General features: G+C 40.7%; 1 protein-coding gene and 1 pseudogene across 4 annotated transcripts in view; both read right to left on the bottom strand.

Moving 5' to 3' along the window:
- The window catches only part of AP1AR (adaptor related protein complex 1 associated regulatory protein), a 1,076,438-nt gene that overhangs the window by 148,440 nt on the left and 904,619 nt on the right, over positions 1-23,379 (bottom strand). The window lies entirely within an intron of this gene.
- Positions 7,540-7,674, bottom strand: LOC122793850 (annotated as a pseudogene).

Genomic DNA, 23,379 nt, shown 5'->3' with positions numbered 1-23,379 from the left:
ATTCCTTAGGATTGGGTACCAGTATTGGCGGGGCCAGTCTGGGGCAATTAGTATCATCTTTGTTTTTTCTTGTCTGACTTTTAGTAGGACCTTGGGAAGAAGAGGCAGAGGAGGAAAGGCGTAAACTGATAGGTTTTTACAACTGAAGGATAGGGCATCCACTTTCCATGCTTGTCTGTGATAAGTCCTTGTGCAGAATTTTTCCAGATGATAATTCCGAGGGGAGGCAAATAGGTCTATATCCGGGCTCTCCCATTTCTTTGTTATCATGCCGAAGACTTGTGGATCTAGTTTCCACTCATGAGGGTCCATAAGGTTTCTGCTTAAATAGTCTGCCAGAGAATTTTGCTTTCCTGGCAGGAATTGAGCTTGAAGGTGTACTTGGTAAGTCCAGGCTGTGTCCCACAGTGCCATGGCTAGTCTGCAAAGGGGGTATGAGTGCGTGCTCTCCTGCTTGTTTACGTACTACATAACCGTGGTGTTGTCCGTCTTTATCAGTAGTTGGCCTGGATGAAGTAAGTTCTTGAAGGCTGTCAGGGCATTTTGAACAGCTAACATCTCTTTTTGGTTGATATGCAGATGCATTTGTTTTGGGGTCCATAAGCCCTGAATGCATCTTCCCACCAGGTGGGCCGCCCCATGCATAATCTGATGCGTCTGTTGTTAAGGTTTGGCTGGCAGGGGGTAGAGTGAAAGCCCGTCCCATGTTTTGGTGACATGCCTTTGCCCACCATAGAAACTCCTGTTGTAGGCAGGGAATGAGAGGAATCATTGTTTCCAGACTGTGACAATGTTGACTCCATACACTTTTTAGGTACCATTGTAGTTTCCTCATATGCAGTCTTGCATATGGAATCAGTAGAATGCAGGATGCCATGAACTCCAAAGCTTGCAGAGTTTGTCTTGCAGATAACTGGGTTTTTGTTGCCATCAGTTTGAAGTAAGTAGTCAGTTGCCTGATTTGTCTGGCGTGAGGAAAGCCATCTGGGCAGTTGTATTCAAGCTTGCACCCAGGAATGTTATCTTTTGAGAGGGTACCAGTTGTGATTTCTTTTCGTTTATTGTGTACCCTAGGCATGTTAGAAGCCTTTTCACAAACGCCAGATGCTGAAGAAGAATGTCCTTGTTCTCTGCTTGAATGAGACAGTCGTCCAAGTAAGGATAGATTTGTATACTTCTTTGTCTGCAAAATGCAATTACTGGTGCCAGGCACTTTGTAAAGACCCTGGGAGCAGTAAATAAGCCAAAGGGCAGTGCAGAGAATTGGTAATGCATAAAGCCAGCCTTGAAACGGAGGTATCTTCTACACGATTCCCTTATTGGGATATGCGGATATGCCTCTTTTAAGTCTAATGTCACCAGCCAAGTTTTCTTGCCCAGCATGGGCAGAAGCTGCTGCAAAGTTAGCATTTTGAATTTTGGAATGTCCGGGTATGTGTTCAAAATTGATAAATCCAGTACTGGGTGCCAGGCCTTGTCTTTTCTGGGTACCAAGAAGAGTCTTGAATAAAACCCTTGTCCTTTTTCCTGTTCTGGTACTGGCTGAATAGCCCCCATATCCATGAGGGATATAACTTGTTTCTGTGCCTCTGCCTATTGATTTTTTGGCAGATCTGGCCAACCGTTTGCAATTGGCAGAGTGTGGATGTGGAATGTGTATCCCTGAGATACTATGTTTAACACCTACTTATCCTGGGTTATTAACTGCCAATTTTGAGCATAAAGTACTAATTTTCCCCCTAAGGATGCTGCCAAAAGATAAGTGCTTGGTGATGGCAGAGGGAAGTCATTGAGACTGTTTACTGTAGGGTTGGGCTTTATTTCCTCCAGATTTGGAGGTAGAAGCACCCCATTGCTTTGACCTATAAGAATCCTGTGACTGGTATCTAGAACCTTTAGGGCACCTGGATTTGCCCCGTTGAGCTCTGTCGGACACAGGAAAGGACCAATTTTTTAGGCCAGTGTCTACTGAATCTTGGTGGCTGCACTTGTAAGAAGTCTTTTACAGTTTGCAAAGACTTAGCTTTGTCTTCCATTTTCTTTAAAATCTCTTCTGCCTTATTACCAAACAGAGTATCATGCTGTAAAGGTGCATCCAGCAATTTAGCGTTAACATGATCAGGCAAATTTTGCTCATTTAGCCTGGCATGCCTCTTAATCACAGATCCAGTAACTGTGGCTCTGAGGAGGCCTCTAAGGAATCAAAACCACATTGCAAAGTATGCTTTCCAACTTGTTCTGCTGCATGCAATAATTCCTGCAATTCTTTATTTTCTGCACATTCAGAAATCAACATCATTTTCTGTTTCAGTAATCCCACAACATGTTGTTGATACTTGAGCATATGAAACTGGGAGTTTAAGGCCCTAATTGCCAAGGTTGCAGATGTACAAACCTTTTTTCCCTATCTATCCAGTGCCCTGGAATCTCTGTCAGAGGGGGTAGGATTTTTTGCTGTTGAGGCCTTAACTCATTTTGGACCCTGTGAAATAGTTTCAGGGTCAGCAGCAGGGTTTCTAAATAGAAATTTGTGTGAGTCAGGAACCCTGTAATATCTGTCTGATTTGCTAGGAGCTGGAGGTAAGGAGTCTGGAGTCAAGCTTGACTCCGAAAACACATTATCCACAATGTCTAAAACAGGATGAATGGCTAAAGACCTATGCTGAGGGAGAAGAAGGAAATCCCTGAGCCTCTTTTTTTGATTCTGAGAAATCTTGACTCTCCCAGCGAAAATGCTCCCTCAAAGTATGCAAGGTTTCTCCAAAGGAATAATCTTCAGGAGGAGATGCAGATGGAATAGATTCCTCTGCATCAGAATCCTCATAGGGTGGTATAGATAATTCCTGATTAGAAGAGGAATCAGAAGAAACAGAAACCTGATCTGAAGATTCATAATCGGTGTCTTGCCTAGGCCTCTTATCAGGAGGGGGTTGGGAACCCCTGATCAAGGTAATTAGGTCTTCAGCCATTTTGATCATCTGCTTTTTGGGCACAGAGGCCTGTACACGTGGCTCATGCGTCGTTTTTTTAGCTTTAGAAGTTGCTTTTGTCTTTGATTTTGAAGCTGGCGTCAGTTTTATATATAAAAGATGTGGCCTGAATACACCCTCAGAAGCCGGTGCCTGCTCAGTGGCTCCGGACCCATCTGAGGGAGAGACATCCGCGGGTACAATGCTTTGAGAATCTCGCGGCATGCCGGACTCCACATGGGTCTTGGTAGGGGCCTGGGACTTGAAAGTAGTGGGTATCAGGGGCTGCGAAATCGCCTCACTGAGTACCGGCAAACTGGCGCCTGGCTTAGGAGAAGCTTCGTTGTCAGTTTTGGACCTCGACAGTCTGTCTCTGTCCTTTTCTTTGCGTTTTTTGTGTACTCTGGTAGTCGGATTGCTATCCGACGACATTTCAGGATAGTTAAATCGGTTTCCAAAATATTTTGAGGCAAAGATATACCGACGCTTAATAGTGCGTTGGTTAAATCTAGCACAAAACTGATAGCTAGGCAGGTTATGATCAGGGCCTAGGCAAGGAATACAGTATAAATGGAAATCCTTATGAGGTATTTGCTTCCCACAAGTAATGCAATTATTAACTTTTACTGACATCGGTATGGAGCAAGAAAAAAGTTTCCCCAACGGGGTACTTAGCTTTAGTGAAGACTTCGGTTCTGAAACTCGAATTCGAAAATTTCAGGAGTCGACCGACCAGCACTTGCGAACTGCTTCTGCTTCGGGCACCGCGCGGCAAGAAAAACTAAAGAAAATGGCGTTGGTTGCCTGATTTATACCCCTGATGACCTGACGTCATGGAAGAGGAGACAGCAACCGATGCAGGACCCAAGACTTTGGAATTCAGGCCGACTGAGGGCAACCTGCCAGCAGATTACCCCAAATGTAATGACTGCAACAGTGAAACACAAAGAATATCAAGGTACCCAGGATCTAAGACTTTCAAATATAGAGAAAAAAAGAATACGATCACCAATAAATACCTGATTTTGAATTAGGTTGTAAATAGTGTGTTTAACTGTGTTTGTTTAATGAATAATGCTAAATAAAATAGAGAATTAAGACTGGATGGAAAATCTGATGCCAATGATGCTTGGGTTGAATGCTTAGTAATGGCAAGTTATTGATAACTGAATGTAAGCACTGATTACCTGCTTTATTATTATTGCATAAATATTGAATTATTAAACGGTTATATCAGCAATCAATACCTAAACATGTACATTATGCATGGGGATAGCATGGTATAAAGTATTTATACTCCTCATAGTAATAATAATAATAATAATAATAATAATAATAATAATAATAATAATAATAATAATAATGTTCTTAAGTTAAAGGGGCACTGATGGAAAATTTCTTAAGAGGGCTAAATGCCGTGCAGACAGGAATGATGTTTTGCTGAAGTACCAAGACTAATATTGAGGTGGTACCTCTGGGCCTTCCACATTAACAGAGGCTGCAATCTTTTCTGTGTGGCACAAGAGGAGGGAATGTGTAGTAAGGGAATGTATTCCCACTACCCTGTTGGGAATTGGGTCCTTAAGTATTTGTTTCACCTTCTAGTTATTTATGTTGAAAATTATGCTGGAAACACTTGAAGATTTTCCTGTGCTTGTGATATTGCGAAGATCTCAACTTGAACTTATTCATAGCTATGCTGATATGGACTGATCTCAGACACTGCCTTTTCTGGTTGTGGTGGATTCTGTGGTAAGAGCAGGAAGCATGCTGGTTTGACCAACATCACATCTCTTGGCAATGACCTGTGTGGCATTCTGCCTGATACTCCCTTCAAAAAGAGTGAACGTATATTAGGCAGAGTTTGCAATCCCTGTTTAATGTATTTTTGGGTGGTGGGTAGACACCCCTGCTCAACAGAAGGTCCATCCACTCTCTTGTCTGCTCTCTTCTTAACAAGAGAAAGAAGAGGCTTCCAAGACATCTCAGGAGAAATGCTAAGTGGCTTCAACCTGATTTGCCTTAATGATCAAAGTTTGTTGTAGTTGGAGGGGAAGACAGCCCCCTTGTTACCCTCTGGGAATCTATCTTGTTTCTGGTTTGGATTTTCCTTCATTTCTCTTACTTTAGGATAATTATTTTATTAATATATTACTGTTATCCCTAAATTATTATTACACTGGCAACTTTTCCTTTTTTAATTAGAAAACTACAGATTGCATACTTTTAGAATGAATGAATAAATAAATAAATAAGATGTGGAAAATCAAACTTATGTTTAACCGATGAGGGGTTGCTCCAACCTGGTTGCTCTCTCTCTTCTACTGTTCATTCTTTACTTTCCTCTTTCCACATGGGTGTCTAACCATGATAAACTAAGATCAGACTCTCAGTGGTGCTTGCTGACTGCTTTCTTTTCCTAGGAAGGGAGGGACATTCCTTCTCTCTCCCCCTTTAGACTGGGATGGCTTTAATGCCTGGTCTTTTAGAGCCCCTTCTTCTTCTTGATGATCTTAGTACTAATTTCTGCCTCCTTGTGGGAGCATGGAGAATTTACTGGAATGCCTGCCTTTTGCTTCAGAAGGAACTTTATGGGAATCTCTTTGAACTTCTGGCTGGATGGGACCCTGGTAGGGGTGAGGCTTTTGAGATTCTTCATTTTACACAGTCTACTTAGGTGTTGCAAACACAAAGGAAGGGCAGGAAGAAGGTGGTGATTTTCCCAGGCACAAGCTGATATGGGATGTGATCTGTGCTTTAGGAGTGGTGATTCTTGATTTCTGAAAGCATTATCGGTAAGAATTTAAACATCACAACTGTTAAAATGACAGAAAATGTTTGTTAGCAACTGTAGCAAGGAGCTGCTATGCAGATATACAATATCCCTTTGGTACAGTTTAGCAAGAAGCTATTAAGTAGATAACAGATCTTTGCTGAACTTTTTTTTTTGCACTCAACAAAGAGGACCTTTTTTTCCTAATCCTCAACTATGAGGGCACTGGTGTGCCAAATACGGGCATTGCTCAGGCTGCCAGATATCCTTGCTATAGTTTTGAAATGTTAGATACTGAGGACAAAACCTGGAATGAGGCAATCTTCTCAGCATCCCCTTGGGAATCAGGGAGTGGGTTGCTGTACCAAGGGTTCCAAAGACAGTTTCTTAAAAGAGATATCCTTGGCGTCTCTGACCTCATTTAACTGACACTCCCCTCCTCTAATTAGGGGGTCATTCTGGGCTCCTGTTCAGCTGCTTAGTCTTGTAGGAGGGGTAGAAGCTGTAAGGAAGCCTTCTGCCTATGTTCAAGTGGAACAGCCCTCCACATGAATAGAATGGTACCTAGTGCCACCATAGGAGGCCTGCAGCAGTCATCCACGAGATTACTGATGCCTGCTGCCAGGTCTCTGTTTCACTTCAGGACCCTTGACAAGTTCTGCCCTTGGTTTCCAGTTGAAGGCATGATTAAGGCTCAGTTCTAGCTGTTCAAGGAGCACAGCACTCTTTGGGAGTGCTGCTTTTCATACCTTGTGGAGATCCTTCCTCTTGTGGGGAATGGAACTCATTGTTATGGTAATCATATATTTAAAGGCTCTGCCTGGTTCTTGGAACTTGCAGGACACTACAGCTATCCTGCCACAGGGGAAGGGAGTTTTCATAATTTCTAACTCACAAAAAGGTGATCTCCAGCCTTGGACAAATCCTTTCTTCTCCAAATTCCTTGTAGAGTGGAAGAACTAGAAGAAATGGCAGGACCCTCACTGCTGAGACTGCTGTTACCTTTGGGAAGAGGACCACTCTAGGTGTGGATAGGTAAATAGTTCTAACTCTCAGCACAGGGAACAGTTGTCTATAACTATATTTACCTCCTTGTTGGGTGAGCAACTGACTTCTCTGTGCCACTGGATGTTCTGCTAATTGGTCCTGGCTGCAGTCTCCTCCCCTTTAGTAGTGGCTGCATTTAGTGTTTGCTTGGTTTGTCCTTATAAGGCCTGGTCACCTTGACCAGTTGAACTCAAGATGCCCTAGTCAATGATTCAGGACTTTTGGATGGGTGCTCCCACAGTACTCAGCATTAGTAAGCACCCCATTATAATCCTGTAGCGTAACTCTAATAGTCTTACTTTGGGATTAAATCTAACCATAGGACTCATCAGTGAAGACACAAACACAATATTAGATATAAAAGATAATTTGTTAATGTATCCACTGTTAATGTATCCACTGATCTCCATCCATTGTGGTAGCCATCCCCTAAATGGCCTCAGCTGCTGGATTTCCCTAAGTTAAGTAAGTATATGTTAATACGTTACTTATTAACAATGGGTGTGACAAACCTTGCCTGTTCTTGCAAATAACAAGGGGGTGGGTTGTGGGTGAGATAATTTATGAAACTGATATATCACAACATGTTGTGTATCATAAGGAGTGAGTGTCTATCTCCTTGCCCGGGAAGTTCAAGAAAAAGAGCTGCCAAAAGCCAAGTGATAGAAAGGATAAATTATTCATGGAACTCAACGAGGGTCCTCTTTTTATATCATCTGGTAAGTTAAGAACATGTTTGTTGTCTCAAAATGATAAACTGCATTCTCTCTCTGATACAGTTTTTAATGTGTGTGTGTGTGTGTGTGTGTGTGTGTGTGTGTGTGTGTGTAACACACACACACACACACACACACACACACACACACACACACACACACACACACACACACACACACAGAATAACAGTTGCCCATTTTTTCCTGGTTATCTATTTCTGCTGTTCAGCAATACAATACAATTTCTTTTCACTAAGACCACAGACGGTCATTTCCTCATTGCTCTGAACAACCAAAAGGTATTTATTGCCACTAGCAGGAAGACACAATTTGTTAGGACAACACTAGGTTTCATTACTGAATCACAAAGTGGTGCTTGCAAGCCACCTGTTTCACATCAAACATAAATCCTCAATTAGCTCTAAGCCTCTTTACTTACATATATATTTACTTGCAAGTTTGCTCTGTGTCAAGTCACAAGTCATCATATGATTATGTCCTCTGAAAAACTACTTTTTGCCAGTGGCCAAGTCATTAGTGTCCAAAGTTTGGACCTTAAGTCAGGATTTAGGGGAAACAGTTGCCTCCATATCTAGATGATATTCTCTTCCATTCTAGACACCCCGGACATCTTTTCTCCCAAAGATTATTTCAGAATGTTTAACCTCACAGAAAAACAGACCACAATCACATTGTGTCACATACTTAGCGTTGTTAATGTTCTCCAAATCTATTACAGGATTACCTGTACTTCAGGCCTCTAGTTGTGAGAAAAGAAGCCGTAAGTCATATGAAATGTCTGTCCTAAAAGAGGTGAATCATACCTGTCAATGTCCCACAGTGAGGTCTGCTGCACTCAATCCACGTGGGAGACTTTAAACACAACAGATTTTTCACATCATAAGAATGAGACAATATCAGCTCAGAACAAACTGAGGCAAAGAATTGACTATAGTCTCTTCATACGTTGTCTGTTCTTGCTTGTGGTGATATATGATGGAGCCTGAAGGATACACTTGAAATACTGCACTTACAGAAACAAATGCTTACTGGGAATAGAATCAGGAAATGAAATCTCCCAAATCAATGCAATCATACTTATCACCCTCTAAGTGCAAGAAATTTGATCAAAGCCAAAAATAAAAGGGGGGAGGGAGACAAAGGCTGAAAATCAAGAGACAGATTTTAAAAATATTGCTGTTATAAACTTAGAAAGTTGCTACAATAACAGGTTTTGCATTAGCATGTACCTTCCAAAGGCTATGAAGTCTGAAAACCCAAATTTATGTCATTACTTAGTGACCTCGGTCCTCAATGATTTACGAGAAAACCACAAATTTTATGTGGAACTTATCAAAAATATGAGAAAAGAATCTAGACATTCAGTGAAAATCTGGAGAGTTGAGAATTATGAATACATTTAATGAGTACAACAAAATCCTAATCTTCCAAATCTGGACATTCCTTTATAAACCTCATTTACTAGCAATCACTGAAATCTGGTTATGCCAACATATTCTAAACTTAATGTACATTTGCACAGTAACACACACAAGTGGGATGACAACAATAAAGGTGCAGATGGGGTGGCCACAGTTTATCTCCTCTCTCTACCATATACTTCAGAGAAAAGTGTTTTGACAGTTTATCAAAGTTAATAACACTTAAGATTTGCCAGTACATATTGAGAGAAATTATAATTAAAAATGAGCAAACAAAATTCAAAACCAAATTGGACCAGTAAGATCACTTCCCGAAAAGTATATCCAAACTAAAACTTAAAACGACAAGTGATGCCACAATGAAGTTTTATTAAAAAGCATAAAAAACTGTGCAAAATCAAACAAGATGAGTGCTTTTGGTTTTCACCTTCCTCAGCTCTATCAGTAGCCAATCGGGGACTCAGTTAAGTACTAAAAATAGCCAATAAGATTCTGATTATGTTGTTACAACTAGTATAATGTAGTGATGACTTCAGTCCCATTCAGAAATTCCTTAATCTCATTCAACTAAACATAGTTTGAAACAAAGGAGGTGTGCCCAATCAGTATCAGCATTTTAGACAACGCCTCTTCAGAATAGGTTTCATTGGCAGAACCTCATTTAGGTCAGGTTCTTTGTCCGCCCTCAAGTCAGCTATACAGCTAGTCGCTTCGTATTCTGTTAGTTCTTTCAGATTCCCTCTTCTCATATTATTATTTACTGTTTGCAGAGCCATAAAGCAGAAGGAATGTTCAGGATTCAGTTTTGTGTGTTTATACAGAGCATTAGTCAGATTTCTATTCTTTATATCTGTAATATGCTCTTGTATCCATATCCTAAAGGGACAATTCGTTTTTCCTATATAAAAACTCGTGCATCGGATGCACTTAGCTACATATATATTTTTTGTTCCACAGATGACATATGTATAGGTTTTATATATTTTTCCTGTTATAGGATGCTGGAATTGCTGTTTCTGTGTTATACAATAACATGCCATACAGTGGCCACATTTAAAAGTACCAGGTCTCTGTGCTTCCACCTTCTTTATCTTGCCTCTGCATAATAGCTGTTTTAAGTTTCTTCTGTTTTTATAATAAAAGGAACTTATGAATGGAACTGAAGTCATCCCTGCATTACACTAGTTGTAACAACGTAATCAAAACCCTATTGACTGTTTTTAGTACTTAACTGAGTCCCCGATTGGCTACTGATACATCTGAGGGAGGCGAAAGCCGAAAGTGCTCATCTTGTTTGACTTTACACAGTTGTATATACTTTTTAATAAACCTTTACTGCGGCATCACTTCTCGTTTTAAGTTTTGATTTGGATATACTTTTCGGGAAGTGATCTTACTGGCCCAATTTGGCTTTGAATTTTGTTTGTTCATTTATGTACCAATAGACCAGACATGGTTGAGGGTAATCAAGTGGAAGTGGAATTGAGTTACCACCCAGAGAGATAAGCTATTTTGAGACAGATAAGAACATGAGCAATAGAGTTAAAGAGATGTTTAACGCTAATAACAACAGTAACCCTCTGTTGCAGATGTGTTTTACTGACGTTGTATACACTAAAGAAAAAGTAAGTCATTCGTTTGAGCAATGTTTATCTGTTTTCAAACAAGTGGAAACAGCTGTCTTTAAATTGAAACGCTTACAATAGCAGTGTTTCCACATGGAAGCATGTATACATCATGGTATGATACCTAGTGGGATGCGAATCAAATGCATGCCCTTTTATGGCGATATGTATCCAGAACTGTTAGCCAAATGGCAGTAAATTAATATGAATGCAAGTTTGAGTTACATCAAATTATTGTTGGAATATTTCTTGCCTGTTGAGAAAGAAGTAGAGCAGTTCTTGGAGTCTAAACAGAAGGAATTTGAGAAACAAGATATACCTGATTTAATTTTAAATACGTTTACTGAATTACAGCTAGCTTTGATTGAATACGATGATAAACTGAAGGATGTAAAAACTAGAAAGCTAATATGTGATTTTAATGATTTTCGTAATTTAAATATATTTGAATGGTCTAAAGATGAAAAGGATGAGCATGGGGAGAAGAAGGTAATTAAAAACAACATGCAATCATGTACTAATACAACTAACAAAGAAACAAGGAGGTGGAATGCTTCTCAAATAAACAAAGGAAAGAGAAAGAAAATGCTTCAAATATCAATGTACAAACAGATACTAGTAACCAAAAAAGACAAAAGAGTCAAAAAATGATGACAAATACAGCTAAAGCTACAGAAACAGGTGTGAGAACGCAGAGTAACACACAAGATCCTACTATTACTCTCTTAGATGGAATACAAAACAATACAATCAGTACTGAAAATGGAAATGCTGGAAGTGCACGCTCTAAAACTTCAAGTTTGCCGTTTTTTTCGAATTTTCCTATATTTCTAAAGTAGAAGAAAATATACAGGAGAAATCGATCCCAGAGCAGAGATTGGAAAAAGCGCAATATCTCTATGTGAATGCACCAAATCTAGTGGCCAACTTATCGAAATACATGCTGACAGATATGGAACATCAGATTCTAAACAAAGGTCTGTCCTTCAAACCTGCAACAACATCAAGACATAATGAATTTGTTTTTGATATTAAATATTCTGCTAGAAATACAGTCTTAAAACAACTATTTAATAATACAAGTGATGCAAGTAATGCGGACATTAACAAGTTTAAGAAACCGATTGTAATGGCCCCAACACTGCCCCCCATAACAGATGCTGTGACTCCCGTGCACTGGCCCAGCAATCAAGGAGCCTCAATCCTCACCACTAACTCCAGTGAGGGGCATCCATTTTGGGAAAGGATAATAAATACACACACAGTAAAGTACAATTTCCCTTAAGAGTATGCACAGATCACAGTCAGTCTCGGGCTGGTTTATCTCTTTCTCTCCAGGTCCCCAATAAGAATCCCCACTGGCACAGCTATAGGGTCCAGATCTCAGCCTAGTGGGCAAGCTAAAACCTCCAGCACCCTCTCTGTCCAACCAGTGCTTCGTATCCCTGCCCAAGTAGCTGACACACACACACTTTGAGATAAGAGTTACATACAACCACACAGACATTCCTGGGGAAGGCTGGCACAGGTTCTCCAGCTGTGCCCCTTTTCTGCACAGACTAAATGGTAGTACCAGCTGCCACCACCCACTAGTATCATCTACTTAAAGTCCCTTCTGAAAGGGTGTCCAATTATTACTGTGCAATATTATTATCCAAATGGTAAGTGTGACTGAACAGTCAAGGCTTATTAGAGTAACTTGGTACAGTATCGCTATATACATGCAATGTACTATAGAGCTTAAATTATCTCAACACAAAACAGCCACAGTAGAAAGGTTTAAAAATATTTAATAATAAATAATAAAAACACAAGATCAGAGATCACAGAGAAATACTTAAAATAATACGGTAGAAAAGTTCTGACATCACAGAAAACAAACTTGTCTAATCTTCCTACTTCCTAGCTATAGCTAAAAGAAAACACACTTCTAAATAACCTTACATATAAGAACAGGCAATGCTGGTGATGAGGTCTATATCAAAATCACGAAAGATGGAAACCAGGAATACAAATACGTCGACACACAAAGAGCGAACTACCAGAAGAGTGAACCACCTATTGAGCGAAAGGTAAAACATCGAACGGATTTGTTTGGCCAGCAGTGGGGTTCTGGGGATAAGGGAATATATCCTTTCCCCCACTGTAGTGCAACCTCGGAGTTGGTATATTTAAGTAGTGGTGGTGCGGGGGGTGCAGGGGGGCTTGCCCCCCTGCAAAAGTGTGTTATGTTACTTTTTTGTATTAGTTTAGGTATACCTGCATGGCGCTGTTGGTTAGGGAAATCCGTTCATGTTTTGGTTTTAGCTCACTAGGTGGTTTGCTCTTCTGGTAGTTCACTCTTTTGATATAGATCCCTGGTGATGTTGGATGTTCTCAAGACAAATGCTCAGAGCTCTCTGATTTTCTCTCTTTAAATTGATGACACAGAGCTGCTTCACATGACATCATTCTTCACACTTTCCTGGTGTTACCAGGCTAACAGAAACTACATATACATTCTTTACACCTGGTCAGAAATCAGAGCAATAAAGGACATTTATACAAGCAAATTCTAGCCATTAACTCTGGTCTTAAAACAATAGGCATGATGCCTCTCTCTAGACATATCAGCTCTGAATATTGACATCAAAGACAGTCATAAAATGCTTGATTTAGCTTTCTTACAGCAGAGTGCACTGTTGTTACATTTTTGCATTTCAATATCCAATGCAGTCTTTTCAGATTTAAGAGAACAAGCCTGTGGCTTACATTAATATTTACAAATGACAGAATTATCTACAAAATTCTGTCTGGCTAGGCTGGCACCCTTCACCTATCTTCACAGATGTTTTGCCAAAATCTGTGAAAATGAGGTCTTTCAAATGAGACAAACAAATGGATCGAAAAATGTTCACAATACAAATAAAGATGAGAAGGAAGTGTTACAAATGTTGATGAACAATGAGCAAATTGTAATCAGACCAGCAGACAAGGGAGGTGCAACTGTGGTCATGGACAGCACATGGTATGAACAGAAATGTCTGAACTTCTGAGTGATATTAACACATCAACCCATACAAAGCTATGAATTGGATAGACTATTAGCAAACATCAGCCACAGTCTTTACGATCTTATGATTACATGTCTTATTAATATGGACTTGATATGATTATTTTTCAGTAAATGACCCTACTGAAGATACACAAACAACTAGTTAACCCTCCTTATGCACCCCATAGTGTCAGGGGCAGGGTGGGCTATGGAGCCATTACCTATATATACTGAGCACAGATTAAAAAAGACACTAGAAAAAGCAACAACAGTATTAATAGATACTGAAGATTTTGTGAGAACTTTGTCAGTATATTGCCAAAATAATCCTCCCCATGAAGAAGTGCTGCTTGTGACAATGGATGTAAGGAATCTCTTTACGGTCATTCCTAATAATTATGGTACAGAGTCCATCAGAAGATTCCTACACATGACCAATGAATATCATACAGCTGATATCATGCAATTATGCTCCCTACTGGACATCATATTAGAGAACAACGTCATCATGTATGGAAATCAATATTACATACAAAAATGGGGGGTAGCTATGGGCACCTCATGTGCCAATTCATACTCGAATATAGTAATGGCACAGTGGGAATTGGATTTTGTGTTTCTTTTGAATAATACGTGGAGAGATACACTCCTATATTACAAGAGATTTGTGGATGACATTATTATATTATGGGATGGTGAAGAAACTGAACTGAGTCGATTTGTGAGTTATCTGAAGACCACTACAGAATTTTTGGACTTCGAAGTCAAGAGTTCAAAAACTGAAATTGATTTTTCGGATGTCACCATTATAAAGAATGGAGATGGAACAATTGAGACTCGAACTTGCAGAAAAATATGTTGGAGAAACAACACACTACACTGTACGAGCATGCATCCATGACACATATTCCCACAAGTAATCAACGACAAATTACTACAGCAATCAAGATTAAACACTGAGGATAACAGATATAACAAAAACGTTTTGAACACAGTGGATGACTTAACACAAAGATGCTATAAAGACACCGAGATCAATGATGCTATTGCAAATATACAACAATCAAGGACTAGTGGTAAACCATATTTACATAGGAAAAATGATAATGACAATTATAGATCTAAAAGAGATCCAATTTCAAAGAAAGTCAGATGTACACCAACCTATAGTCAAGATGTAAAGCAAATAAGTGGTATAATATAGAAAAAATGGTGAATATGAGTCCATCAGAAGCATAGTACGGAATAAGCCGAGTTTTTATTATGAAAATAGAAGAAACTTAAAACGGCTATTATGCAGAGACAAGAAAAAGAATGTGGAAACACAGAGACCTGGTACTTTTAAATGTGGCACTGTACAGCATGTTATTATTATAACACAGGAACAGCAATTCCAGCATCCTATAAGAGGAAAGATATATAAAACCTATAAACATGTCAATTATGGAACAAAAAATCAAAAAGACCGAATAGGTCAGGTACCTTAAAGAACTAGGAAACCAAAAACAGTCACAAAAGGTACCAATTGGAGGTGTCAGAATAACCACGAAGCAAACGTGTAGCAGCCATAATAGGTTTAATGAATAAACGCCAACAATCTCCAAAGCGTTTTCATCCACTAGACCATCAGATGTAACAAACCATGAAATGAAGCAGCTTTTATACCCTCCCTTTCACATTTAATTGAATAATTTATTAAAATAACTATCTAATTAGTACCACTCAACATCTTCCATTAAAAGCCTTTTAATGGACGATGTTGAGTGGTACTAATTAGTTATTTTAATAAATTATTCAATTAAATGTGAAGGGGAGGGTATAAAAGCTGCTTCAGTTCATGGTTTGTTGTTACATCTGATGAAGTCTAGTGGATGACAATGCTTTGGAGATTGTTGGCGTTTATTCATTAAACCTATTGTGGCTGCTGCACGTTTGCTTCGTGGTTATTCGGACACCTCCAATTGGTACCTCTTGTGACAGTTTGTGGAACAAAAATATTACATATGTAGCTAAGTGCACGCAATGCATGAGTTTTTATATAGGAAAAAATGTATTGTCCCTTTAAGATACGGATACAAGCGCATATTAGAAATATAAAGAATAGAAATCTAACGCTCTGTATAACACATAAAACTGAATCCTGAACACTCCTGCCGCTTTATGTCTCTGCAAAGAGTAAACAATAATATGAGAAGAGGGAATCTGAAAGAACTAACATAATACGAAGAGACTAGGTGGATAGCTGACTTGTGGGTGGATAAAGAACCTGGCCTAAATGAGGTTCTACCAATGAAACCTATTCTGAAGAGGGATCGCCTAAAACGCTGATACTGATTGGGCACACCCCCTTTGTTTCAAACTATGATTGCTTGAATGAGACTAAGGAACTTATGAATGGGACTGAAGTCATCACTACATTATACTAGTTGTAACAATGTAATCAGAATCCTACTGGCTGTTTTTAGTACTTAACTGAGTCTCCGATTGGCTACTGATAGAGTTGAGGAAGGTGAAAGCCGAAAGAGCTCATCTTGCTTGATTTTACACAGTTTTATATGCTTTTTAATAAAACTTCACTGTGGCATCACTTCTTGTTTTAAGTTTTGGTTTGGATAATTAAAAAATGCCAAGATGAGAAGCAAATGTGGGCTTTATTAGACAGAAGAAACCTTCCAGAATAAAGAAAAAATAGTAGGTTGATGGGTTCATAGGTGTTTACTAGGCTAATGACCACAAGGGCCTTTTTAAGCTTAGCCATACATCCCAAACCTCTGACAAATTCTGATGCCCTTGATAAGTGTAAGCAGGGGCCTTGAGATGAGCCATTAACAGGTTGCCTGTGTTCATAGACATAGGTGCCAAACCAGAGATGAATTTCCAGTTCCCCATCCAACTGTCCAAGTTGCACTTGAATTGGATTAGGGAGGAACTCTGCTTCACATGGATGGGGAGCCTGTTTCATAGACAGAGTAGTCTCTGGGATACATACTTATCTCTCCAGCACATCCTATTTATATCACTGGCACGGTTTAAGTCTTTAAAACAGGTAATGTTGGTACTGTTTGTTTTGTGGATATGCAGGAGGTTGGGTATGACAATGCCCTGTATGCCAGGTATAAATCTCCCCTCAAAAGCCTGAAGGAGACAGAATACAGGGATAGGGCCTTGAGGCGGTCTGCATAGGACATTTTACTTACGCCCTGTATTCTTTTATTGATGAACTCCTGTGGTCATTCCAATTGTTGGATATGCCTGGTTAGGTACATACCAAAGGGGGGCATTGTACTCAATGATAGGTCTGATGAATGCTGAATGCAGTGGAACAATGACTTCCTTGGACTTAGATGCCATACCTCTGTTTATAAGTTGCGCAACACAGAATGATTTCCTCACCACTGTAGACAGGTGGTGATCAAAGTATCTGTGTGTGTCCCTAAGTCCCTGACAACTGGGTCAACTCTAAGAGGGTGTTGTCAATGTGATCGTTACCAGGGATGGATTACTTCCCAAAGGATACTACTATGCATTTCTTGGAATTTAGTTGTAGTCCATGGCTCTGACACTAGTTGACTGTATCAGCCCCTCCTGGAGAAAAGTACAGTTGTGTACACTTACCATAAATGTAGATGTTTGAGTGTATTCACTGTTGCAGTCATTACATTTGGGTAATCTGCAGGCAGGTTGCCCTCAGTCGGCCTGAATAACAAAGACTTTGGTCATGCATCGGATGCTGTCTCCTCCTCCATGACATCAGGTTGTCAGGGGTATAAAAACATGCAGCCGACGCCATTTTATTCAGTTTTTCTTGCCCGAGATGTCAGGTGCCCCCCAAATGGGGAGCAAAATATATATATATAAATAAACAGTAAATATATAAATGCATTTTAGAAACATAAACTTTACCTTCAACTAAAAGCAAATACACCACAAAGGCTTTTGAGTACAGTGAAGGAAAGAAAAGGTATAGAATGGGGGATGGCAGGTGGGCAACCTGGACAGCAACAGTGAATACACTCAAACATCTACATTTATGGTAAGTGTACACAATTGTACTATGTTCTTCGTGTTTTACTGTTGCAGTCATTACATTTGGGTAGAATCCCAAAGCTATGGATGGGAGGATGGAACTAAACAGCATTAGGAGCGGCTATAATGCCCTGCAGGACTGCAGTGGCAAAGCCTGCCCTGGATTTGGAGAAGAGAGGTAAATGATAATGCTTTGTAAAGGTATGAACAGAGCTCCAAGTAGCAGCTTCTAGAATATCTTTGGTTGGCACCCCTCTGACAAAAGCTGCTGAAGTAGAGGCAGCGCGCTGATGGAATGTGATCTGATCCCCTTGGGCACAGATTTACCATGGTACAAATAGCAGAAACAAATGCAGTGGCTTCCATTTAGAATTAGTCTGCTTTGATATAGCCTTCACCTCTATTCCTGCAGCAAATGCTACCAGTAGTTGCTCAGACTTTCTTAGATATTTGGTCCTGTTTAAGTAGAATCTTAGTTGTGTGTGTACATCCAATGAATGCAGAATCCACTCCCCCTTGTTATGCGGATTTGGGTAAAATGTTGGCAGGTGAATGGTCTGGTTAAGAGCCACAATGGATACCACCTTAGGCATAAAAGAAGGATTGGTCCTGAGGGACACGCTGTCCGGGTAAAATATAATGAAAGGCTCCACTGCCATGAGAGCCTGTACCCTTCTTGCTGAAGTGACTGCCAAAAGAAAAGCTGCTTTCCACGATAGAATTTTTATATCCGCAGTAGCTGCTGGTTCAAAAGGAGGCAGGGTGAGTTTTTCCAGTACAAAATTGAGGTCCCATGCAGGAGTTGGTGCTCTTCTGGGAGGCCTTACATTTTTGGCCCCTCTAAGATACTGTTTAAGCAGTGGATGAGAAAAGAGGGGAGGGCTATGTGTTGTAATGAGTTGAGATGGCAGTAGCATGTATTTTTATTGAAGAAAAAGATAGGCCCTTGTCAAGCATCTCAGTTAAATGTTGTAAAATCTGAGGAATATTGGGCTTTGCTGTGTCTATTCCTTGTGCTTGGTTCCAAGCACAAAATCTCTTCCATTTATCAGCATAAGATTTTGTAGTACTAGACCTTCTGGCTTCCAAAATAACATCCATTACAGATTTACTGAGATGTGTGGTTTGAATAATTAGTTGATTAGCCATGCTGCAAGATTCAGAGTTTGGAGCTGAGTGTGCAGAATTTGATAGTTCTGCTGAGGCAGTAGATGAGGTATTTGAGGCAAGTACCATGGAGGAAGATGTGACATGTTCCTTAGAAGCGGGTACCAGTGCTGGCGAGGCCTGTCCGGAGCAATTACGATCATTTTTGTTTTTTCCTGTCTGACTTTTAGTAAGATTTTGGACAGAAGAGGCAGAGGGGGAAAGGCATAGACTGATAGTTTTTTTTTCCAGCTGAAGGATAGAGCATCTACTTTCCATGCTTTTTTGTGATGAGGTCTTGTGCAGAATTTGTCCAACTGATAATTTTGGGGAGAGGCAAATAGATCTTTGTCTGGGCTCCCCCATTTCTGTGTTAAGATGCTGAAGATTTGTGGATCCAGTTTCCATTCGTGCGGGTCCGTAAGATTTCTGCTTAGGTCGTCTGCCAGAGTATTTTGCTTTCCTGGCAGGAATTGAGCTTGGAGATGTATTTGGTAAGTCAAGGCTGTGTTCCACAAGGCCATGGCTAGTCTGCAAAGGGGGTAGAAATGTGTACCCCCCCTGCTTGTTTATGTACCACATAACTGTGGTGTTGTTATCAATAGTTGTCCTGGATGAAGTAAGTCCTTGAAGGCTGTCAGAGCATTCTGAACAGCTAGCATTTCTTTCTGGTGGATATGCAGATGCATTTGGTTTGGGCTCCATTTGCCCTGAATGCATTACCCTGCCAGGTGGGCCCCCCAAGCATAGCTTGATGTGTCTGTAGTTAGGGTTTGGGTGGGCAGGGGGTAGAGTGAATGACAGTCCCTTGTTTTGGTGACATGTCTCTGCCCACCAAAGAAACATCTGTTGTAGGCAGGGAATGAGAGGAATCATTGTTTCCAGGCTGTGACAATGTTGACTCCATAAACTTTTTAGGTACCACTGAAGTTTCCTCACATGCAGTCTCGCATATGGAATTAGTAGAATGCAGGATGCCATGAACCCCAAAGCCTGCAGAATTTGTCTTGCAGATAACTGGGTTCTTGTTGCCATTTGTTTGAAGTATGTTGTCAGTTTCCTTTGTTTGTCTGGCGTGAGGTAAGCCATCTGGGCAGTTGTATTCAAGCTTGCACCCAGGAATGTAATTATTTGAGAGGGTACCAGTTGTGATTTATTTTCGTTTACGGTGTACCCTAGGCATGCTAGAAGCCTTTTTACAAATGCCAGATGTAGAAGAAGAGTGTCCTTGTCCTCTGCTTGAATGAGACCAGATAAGGATAAATTTGTATGTTTCTTTGTCTGCAGAATGCAATTACTGGTGCCAGGCACTTTGTAAAGACCCTGGGAGCAGTAGATAAGCCAAAAGGCAGTGCAGAGAATTGGTAATGCAAAAAACCTGCTTTGAAGCGGAGGTATCTTCTGCATGATTCTCTTATTGGGATATGTAGGTATGTCTCTTTTAAATCTAGAGTTACTAACCAAGCATTCTTGCCTAGCATAGGCAGTAGCTGTTGCAAAGTCAGCATTTTGAATTTTGGAATGTCCAGGAACGTGTTCAGAATGGAAAGTCCAGTATTGGGTGCCATGAATTGTCTTTTCTGGGTACCAGGAAAAGTCTTTAATAAAAACCTTGTCCTTTTTCCTTTTCTGGTACTGGTTGAATAGTCCCCATATCCATGAGGGACATGACTTGTTTCTGGGTCTCTGTCCACTGATTTTGTGGCAGATCCGGCCATCCGTTTGGAATTGGCAAGTATGGAAATGAAATCTGTACCCCTGGGATACTATGTATAATACCCACTTGTCCTGGGTAATTAACTGCCACTTTTGAGCATGGAGTGTTAGTTTTCCCCCCAAGGGAGCTGCCAAAAGATAAGTGCTTGGTGATGGTAGAGGAAAGTCACTGAGACTGCTTACTGTAGGGTTGTGCTTTGTTTCCTCCAGATTTGGAGGTGGAGGCACCCCATTGCTTTGACCTATAAGAACTCTGTGATTGATATCTTGAGCCTTTTGAGCACCTGGATTTGCCCTGATTAGCTCTGTTGGACACAGGAAAGGACCAATTTTTAGTAGGCCAGTGCCTACTGAACCTGGGTGGCTGCACTTGCAAGAAATATTTTACAATTTGCAGAGATTTAGCTTTGTCTTCCATTTTCTTCAAAACTTCTTCTGCCTTATTACCAAACAGAGTATCATGCTGCAAAGGGGCATTCCACAATTTAGCTTTAACATGATCAGGCAGACTTTGCTCCTTGAGCCAGGCATGCCTTCTAATCACAGATCCAGTAACGGCGGCCCTACAAGAGGCCTCCAAGGAATCAAAACTACTTTGCAAAGTATGCTTTCCAACCTGTTCTGCTGAATGCAATAAATCCTGTAACTCTTTATTTTCCACACAATCAGAAATCAACATAGTTTTCTGTTTCAGTAAGCCCATAACATGCTGTTGATATTTTAGCATATGAAACTGGCAGCTTAAAGCCCTGGTTGCCAAGGTTGCAGATGTATAAACCTTCTTACCCCATCTATCCAGCTCCCTGGAATCTCTATCAGAAGGGGTAGGATTTTTGACTGTAGAAGCTTTTACACCCATGGGACCCTGAGAGAGAGTCTCAGGATGAGCAGCAGGATTTTTGAAAAGAAATTTGTGGGAGTCAGGAACCCTGTAATATCTGTCTGGCTTACTAGGAGCCGGAGGCAGGGAATCAGGAGCCATGCTTGATTCTGAGAACACATCATCAACAATGTCTAATACAGGAGGTATTACCGAAGGCCTATGCTGAGGAAGAAGAAGGAAATCACTAAGCCTCTTTTTTGATTCAGAGAAGTCCTGACTCTCCCAGTGAAAACATTCCCTTAAAGTATGCAAAGTCTCTCCAAAAGAGTAATCCTCAGGAGGAGATGCAGATGGGATGGATTCCTCTGCATCAGAATCCTCATTGGGTGGAATAGAAAATTCCTGATCAGAAGAAATGGAAACCTGATCTGAAGACTCATAATCAGTGCCTTGCCTAGGCCTCTTAGCAGGGGGGTAGGGTTGGGAACCCCTGATCAAGGTAATGAAATCCTCAGCCATTTTGATCATCTGTTTTTTAGGCATAGGGGCCTGAGCACGTGGCTCATGCATCATTTTTTTAGACAGAGAAGTTGTTTTTGACCTTGTTTTTGTTGCTGGCGTCGGTTTAATATAAAAATGTTGAGGTCAGTGCCTGCTCAGTGGCTCCAGAACCATCTAAGGGAGAGACATCCGCAGGTTCAATACTATGAGAATCTCATGGCATACCGGACTCTGAAAGGGTCTCGGTAGAGGCCTGCGACTCAAAAGTAGCGGGTATCAGAGACTGCGAAAGCACCTCACTGAGTACCAGTGAACCAGCGACTGGCTTAGGAGAAGCTTTGTCATCGGTTTTGGACCTTGACGATCAGTTTCTGTCTTTTTCTTTGCGTTTTTTGTGAACTCTGGTAGTCGGATTGCTAACCAATGACATTTCAGGATAGTTAAATCTTGAACCAAAATATTTAGAAGCAAAAACATACCGACGCTTAGTGCATTGGTTAAATTTAGTACAAAACTGACAGCAAGGCATGTTGTGATCAGGGCCCAGGCAAGGAATACAGTACAAATGAAAATCCTTATGAGGAATTTGCTTTCCACAAGTAATGCAATTATTAACTTTTACTGACATCGGTAAGAAGCAAGAAAAAAGTTTCCGGAATGGGGTACTTAGCTTTAGTTTGAAGACTTCGGTTCTGAAACTCGAATACGAAAATTTCCCGAGTCGGCCGACCGGCACTTGCGAACTGCTTCTGCTTCGGGCACCGCGCGGCAAGAAAGACTGAATAAAATGGCATCGGCTGCATGTTTTATACTCCTGACGACCTGACGTAATGGAAGAGGAGACAGCAACCAACGCAGGACCCAATACTTTGTTATTCAGGCCGACTGAGGGCAACCTGCCAGCACATTACCCAAATGTAATGACTGCAACAGTGAAACACGAAGAACATTTATAGTTGTGTACACTTACCATAAATGTAGATGTTCGAGTGTATTCACTGTTGCAGTCATCACCTGTGGTTTATCCCTGCTATGGTAGCCCTCAGCCAGCTCAAATACCAGCATCAATGTTTTTCTGCGTCGGCTGCTGTCACCCATAGTCTGATCTCATCAATGCTATAGACCAAGGCAGCTGACGCCATTACATCAGTTTTTCTTGCCCTAACCTGAAAGAAGCACAAGGAAATATGGTGAAGTGGTCCTGGTGGCTAAAAGCCACCATGAGAAGCTTATGTACCCCTAAGGAAAGAGGATATAAGGGGGAAGGAGGAAGGGAAACCAGGACTGCAACATTGAATACACTCGAACATCTACATTTATGGTAGGTGTACACAACTTTACTATGTTCTTCATGTTTCACTGTTGCAGTCATCACCTGTGGGAGGATTCCCAAAGCTGAGAAGAGGGGTGGAAGGATTAGTTAGAGACCTAGGCATGAGTCAGCATGCCCTGCAGAACTGCAGAGGCAAACCCTGCCCTAGCTTTAGAGAAAAGGGGTAGGTGGTAATGCTTTGTAAAGGTATGGACAGGGGTCCAGGCGGCAGCTTCTAAGATGTCCCTG

This window comes from Protopterus annectens, chromosome 2.part0, assembly GCF_019279795.1.
Source record: "Protopterus annectens isolate FY-2018-M chromosome 2.part0, PAN1.0, whole genome shotgun sequence".
In the NCBI taxonomy this organism is placed as follows: Eukaryota; Metazoa; Chordata; order Ceratodontiformes; family Protopteridae; genus Protopterus; species Protopterus annectens.
The sequence above is the reverse complement of the archived record's forward strand: the minus strand, read 5'-3'. Positions and strand labels throughout refer to the sequence as shown.